The 6,824-nt window shown below is 44.4% G+C and overlaps 1 pseudogene; it reads right to left on the reverse strand.

The window, feature by feature from the left end:
* Positions 1 to 3,761: 3,761 nt before the first annotated feature.
* LOC126288312 (5S ribosomal RNA) lies at positions 3,762 to 3,879 on the reverse strand (annotated as a pseudogene).
* Positions 3,880 to 6,824: the final 2,945 nt, after the last annotated feature.

A 6,824-nucleotide genomic window follows, 5' to 3' on the forward strand; every position in this document is an offset into this window, starting at 1 on the left:
TTGAAACGTGGTGCTGTAGGAGAATGCTGAAGATTAAATGGGTATATCGAGTGACTAATGATGAGGTACTGGTGTGTGTGTGTGTGTGTGTGTGTGTGTGTGTGTGTGTGTGTGTGTGTGTGTGTGTGTGTGTGTGTGTATGTATGTATGAGGAGGGCGGGTGAATTATAGAGGGAGACCAAGGGACCAATAAGTAAGTTCAAATAACCCAGGTTTCATCAGTAATTCGAAGATGAATAGTCTCGTACAGGATAGACCAGCATGCAGAGTCGTATAAAACCATTCTTCGAACTGAAAATTGCAACAGCAAACAATGTGCATTTTACATCAAGAGTGTAAGCTTATAGTAACTATTCAAAGTGAAGCCGACTATTGTCATGCATTACAGAATAATAAGTTCACAATCGTCCATTCCGGTTTCAGAACCGTTTGGCTTCACTGCTGTGAAACATTGTTTGTGAGAGGTGTAATTGCTACACCACCAGTACTCTCTCCACACTGTATTCTTGGACGAGCACATTTCACGGGGAATTTGACAGGTGCTTCATAATGAATCATCTTCCATACGTCCCAGCACTCTACCTCCGACGATAAATATATACCAATCAGAAGTACGCCTGTTACGAAACTTTTCTCTGAACATTCGTTCGAATTTCCGACTATACGACATGCATTTAACGTATTTGTATAAATTTCTGTAACCGGTAATGCTCCAGCTTCGATAACCTGAAATGAAATATAAACACTGTTAAAGTCCTTCGTGAATACGTAACAGCGCGTATCTTCTGTTCTTCAAGGTAGCGACACCTACGCCGATGTGTCAGGCAGTCGTCTGTTATGAAACATAACCGATGACGCAAGTCGTGACTCACATGCATTGTTCATTGAAGTCTTGGCACCTGAAATATACATTTCGGACTACTACTTGTTGATATCATAATACATCGGTTAGAATCCCCTACCGTCTGATTTTGAGCGAAAAAGTCGGAGCACTCTCTATATACATGTGTCGCCCGTAAGGTGTAAACCTCTAATATTTCATAAATGGATCAAGATATAAAAGAGAACTCTTTTACAAGTGAGTGTGCGAAACAGGAAATAATGCCGATCTACGGTTAATGCCTTTTGATTGGCAAGTTGCTGAAGAATCGGTGGTTCATGTAAATGTAAAACTGAGCTCATGTTTAAGACTTTCGACATACAGATACGTACACTGAAAACCACAGTTAAGGTGTATGGCAGAGGGTACTTCCCTCTGTAGTACATATAAGAGTTTCTTCCCGTTCCATTCGAGTGCGGAACTTGGGAACAATGGCTTTTTAAATTCCTCAGTGCTCGCTATAATTAGCCTGACCTTGTCTTCACGATCTGTATGGCAGTGATACATAGATTGCTAGATTTTGGATTTAATATTTCCTTTTTGAAACTTTATGAATGTGCTTTCACGGGCACGTGTCCTCGATCTCCAGGCGTCTGTCAAATCAGGTTTCTCATCATTTCCGTTTTCGCTGCCCCACTTACTTGATCGATATTCTGAGATGAGGACGCTCAAGTGTTCCGTGTGCAGTCTTCTTCGTAGAATAAATTTCAGCCAATCTAAAGAATATTATGATGTAGCACATTCCATTGCTTGCAGTATAAATGCATACGTGGTGTAATGCTAAATCTGAAGATCAAGCCTTTGAATTCAGCTCTCTGTCTGCCCCGTTATCCTATCTCTGTGTGACAATGGATGTAACAAAGCCCTCACGCCGTAAGGTGCTCGTATACGTATACGTAACGTTCTGTAAAGTAGCTTTCAGTATACAGATACACTATAGATTTCCATGCACTACTTTGTGGAGTCACTTTCGGCGACTATAAAATACATTACGCATAGGGCATTTTCTTACTTCTAAGGCATATCTTCATTCGCAATTGCAACAGTGTCAAAGCTGAGAGCATTACTATCAAGCATTGTTACGTGACAGCATGATACCACTACCTGCATCTATTTCTCTCTCTCTCTCTCTCTTTCTCTCTCATTGTTCAGTGTTCTCCAAATTGCTAGAGATGGCAAGGACAAGCTGGCCATATGGTCATCGACATTCCCAGAGACAATCTCAAAGAAAAAGTGGCAGCAGTTTAACGTCACGTCGATTTCGGAATCACTGGAGACAGAGCAGTAGCTCACATGGAGAGAGGCGGGTCAGGAAACGGCAGTGGTCTGTTTCAGAGCACTATGCCAAAGTTAGTCATGGTACCCAGAAGCGTATTTGACTCCTGTTGTTCTTGAATATCCGGCGTCTTAACGTAATCTCAAATAAGTCTAATCACTGTAGAACAGAGCCAGCCAACATTGTGCCCCAGACGTCAGTTACAATCGCTGCATCCGCTACTAAAGCGTCAATATGTACCAAACGTAGTTTCATTGTGGTAGAGGAGTCCACTTGTGTAATGTTTATTAGCTGAATTTAAATGCCGTAAAATGATGCGTATGATACCTCAGCGTATCCTTAATTTGACGGTCATCTGAGTGAGTTATTAGGGAACAGCAGTTACAATAGGGACACACTGTTCGTGTGCCAAACGAAACTGAACGACCACCTAAGCACAGTGGCAAATAAGTTAAATGATATTATGTCATACTTGTAAAATGTCTATAAATTAACACATATCTGCAATGGAGGACCTCTACAAACCTGTTTATTCTATTCTTCCTAATAATGTCAAACCTTGAATTTAATAACTGCACAAGTTGTTCATCTTGCAGTAGATCGTTTTCCTCAAGATAGTTATTATGTTCGTACACGGTGTATGTTTAATAACCCTACTGCAAATCTACGTCATTTACGCTGTTGCTTTCGATCGCACACAGAAGAACATATAGCCGTCCGGAGTGGCCGAGAGGTTCTAGGCTCTACGACCGCAGGTTCGAATCCTGCCTCGAGCATGGATGAGTGTGATGTCCTTAGGTTAGTTAGGTTTAAGTAGTTCTAAGTTCTAGGGGACTGGTGACCTCAGAAGTTAAGTCCCATAGCGCTCAGAGCCATTTGAACCAGAGCCAAAAATTATAAAGACTTCCTTGTCTGATACACAGCAGAAGTTTGGAATCCCATGCCGTTCATGATGGCGAATAATAATAAAAAGATAATGTACTCAAATTGTTAGCACAGACTGGACTGATATAATGCCGTGACATTTCTGGTCACGCGCCTAGCTACACTGGTTCGCGCCTTTAAAAAGCCGTATGCAAATGTCTGACCTTGCACCTGTGAACTTTCAGAAACTTGGCGGACGTTCGCTTCGCAGGGACTTCCTGTGTGATACTTGAGAAGTAGGGCGATAGAAAATAATGCAGTCTGTTTTCAGTAACAATGAAGACTTTAATTACGGTTTTTGGGTTTGTCCCAGTTTATAGTCGCCAGTTTATAGTGCTATATCTTAAACAATATTGATGAAAACTTAGCATTCGTGTTACGTGTAGTTGCGAGAAAAGCTTGAAGAAAACGATGTAGGTACTGATATTTTCTAACGTATTAACATTATGCTATACAGGGTGTTCTAAACTAAACTCCTCCCGAACAGCCCATGAAGGCCCAAAGGTACCGACCGGCGGCCGTCTCATCCTCAGCCCACAGGCGTCACTGGATGCGGGTATTGAGGGGCATGTGGTCAGCACACCACTCTCCCGGCCCTATGTCAGTTAACGATGCCGGAGCCGCCACTTCTCAATCAGGTAGCCCCTCAGTTTGCCTCACAAGGGCTGAGTGCACCCCGCTTGCCAACAGCGCTCGGCAGACCGGATGGTCACCCACCCAAGTGCTAGCCCAGCCCAACAGCGCTTAACTTCAGTGATCTGACGGGAACCGGTGCTACCACTGCGGGAAGGTCGTTGGCATACAGGGTGTTCGTCAAGTCTAGATATAATTTAAAAAAAAATCATAACTTGAAAATTCTTAGAGGTAGAGAATCGTGGTTTGTTGCCAAACGCTTATCAGCTGTCGAAGTCCTTGTCCTTTGTCCTTTGTTGCAGATTTGTCTTGGATCGCATCAGAATGGCGTCAGACCATGGGAACTCGCAATATGTCATCTGGTATGCAGAATCCAAATATGAGACAACGATACTGTGGAATTATCGATGCCAGTATGGCAGAACACTACCGGCAGAAGCAAGCATAACGAAGTGGTTCAAAACGTTCAAAGATACAGGCAGTGGCAAAGACCTTCTTCGAAGTGGACGTCCCACTGAGCCTCAAGGAAGTATCGACAGAACGCAAAATGAATTTCAGCTCAGCCCCCGGAAGTCAGTTCGTCTTGCACTACACAAATTCCGAGAAGCAAGATCAGCTTTCCATAATGCGTTACGTAAGCGGTTATTCTTTTTGCGTACAAAGTGCAAATGGTCGAAGCATTGCAGCCAAAGTATTGTCCACTGCGATATGCATTCACTTGTTCCGTTCTGGTCGCCATACTTACTGACGATGGCTACGTGAAAAATGCCTGTTTTCAAACGAAGCAACGTTTCACATTTCTGAACATATGAATCGCCACAACATTAGGATCTGAGGGTCTGAGAACCCACGCAAAACACGACAATACATCCGTGATTGTCCAAACCTTAATGCTCTGGGTGGCAGGTGCATTTTTCTTCGCAGAGAAAACCGTAACGGGAAATGTTTACCAGGACATGATCGAAAAGCTCTCACCATCACAGATCGAAGACCTGCAGCCGTTCGTAATCTTCCAGCGTAATGGTGCGTTCCCACGTTGAAATCTGGAGTCTGGGATGTTCCGATTGATTCATTTCCCGACAGGTGGTTGGGTCGTGATGGTCCCACCGCACAGCCCCGCGCCCTTCCGACGTTACTCCATCAGATTTCTTTTTGTAGGGCTACGCCAAGCGTCGAGTGTACATACCACCGGTCAAACGACATTGCTGCCATTATAGCACGAATCAGAGAGGTAGTCAGAACTGTTGAGTCAGCATGGGCAGAGCCCAAATATCGCCTTGATGCTGTACCAGCAACGACTGATGACACACTTAAATTCTGGCGAAAAAAAGACTATCAGCTTCTAAACGGTTTACAGCAAACCACGATGCTTTAGCTCAAATAGTTTTCGAATTAATATTTTTTGAAATGATTGGTTTAATATATATCCTTTACTCAAGTGTATAGTACAAATATCTCTGTACATAACCTTTTTAAGTACATAGCTAACAGTTGCAGTTTAGTTCATAACATAACTTCAAGGCACGTTCTGGTAATAAGGAAACTGTCAGTTATTCAACTACAATAGCGCGTAGTCGTAAGTGTTTTCAGTTTCTAATTTCGAAACTGCCAAGTCAATGAGAGAGTTCAGCATCCGCATTTCCTGTTTGTTAAATCAGTTTCATGTCAGGTATCAATGAAACGCTCTCCATTTGTATCTCCTTATCCTGCGCTAACTTGGTCCATTTTCTACGTCATCCGGTATTCCAATTCTTCTTCTTCCTCTCGTCTCTTCCCTGCCATCTTTCCGTCACTGACAGTTGTATGCGATTTCTTCGCAGTTTATTTCTTAGCTAGGATCTTCCCCTCATTGTCATCATCGCCAATTGTTTTCATTCCTCTTCTATTCTTACAGGTACTAAAACTAAACTCCGTCTGAAGGCAGCAACGCTACCGACCGGCCGCCGCGTCATCCTCAGCCACAGCCGTCACTGGATGCGGATACGGAGGAGCACGTGGTCAGCACACCGCTCTCCCGGCCGTACGTCAGGTTACGAGACCGGGTCCGCTACTTCCCAATCAAGTAGCTCCTCAGTTTGCCTCACGAAGTCTGAATGCATCCCGCATGCCAACAGCGCTCGGATGACCGGATGGTCACCCATCCGAGTGCTGGCCCAGCCCGACAGCGCTTAACTTCGGTGATCTGACGGGAACCGGTATAACCACAGCGCCAAGGCCGTGGCTCTTACAAGTAGTGGGTGGACAATTTGAAGATACACTTACGGAAATAAATCGCAGCAGCAAGGAGGAGCTGTGTGGCGTAAACGAAAGTTGGTAGGCGTATTTCTACATCTGAAATATGATGTCTGTTCAAATTTCTCGCCTTTCACATGAGAATGGCGCTACTAGCACAACTATGAGGACCCAAATTCAGTTTGTTTTAAACGTACGCTGTAACGGTCGTGAGCGTTAGTTACCTTTGAGACTGGACGTGGTGAGCAGATGTTAGTCAAGGCCCCAACGATGCGATATTGGAGAAATACTTGGTAGGGATATACCCCTGTACGTGATTACTAGCAGCGGTGGTCACGAGAATGTACTGTGTGTGTGTGTGTGTGTGTGTGTGTGTGTGTGTGTGTGTGTGTGTGTGTTTGAGGTTTACGGGCGCTAAACAGCGTGGTCATCAGCGCCCAAACGCATAGAAACAGGTACACAAGCGGTGAAGGGACGAAGACGGACGCCGAACAAGGAGAACGGCTAAAAGACACAGGCCTGACGCAGTTCCAAATGCGCACATACAGAGGCAAAACAAGAGGAGAAGAAACACACTAAAAAGGAAAGGAAACACAAGGAAAAGAGAACAGATACCGAAGGGAAACAAGGAGGTAATCGTGACTGGCGGACCTCTTACCTAAAACCTGGGTGAGCCAGTCACCCAGCAGCACATTAAAACCTTCTCCCTAAAATCCGAGGCAACAGATTGGACAGGACACAAAACCGTAAGACCTTAACCACAGTCGCTGCGTCGTCTTGCAAAATAGAGGGCAAATCCGGTGGCAAGGAAACCACCGCCCTCTGGTCAGAGAATAAAAGACAGTCAAGTAAAATGTGGCGGACAGTAATCTGGACGCC

The sequence above is a fragment of the Schistocerca gregaria genome, chromosome 1 (genome assembly GCF_023897955.1).
Source record: "Schistocerca gregaria isolate iqSchGreg1 chromosome 1, iqSchGreg1.2, whole genome shotgun sequence".
Lineage (NCBI taxonomy): Eukaryota > Metazoa > Arthropoda > Insecta > Orthoptera > Acrididae > Schistocerca > Schistocerca gregaria.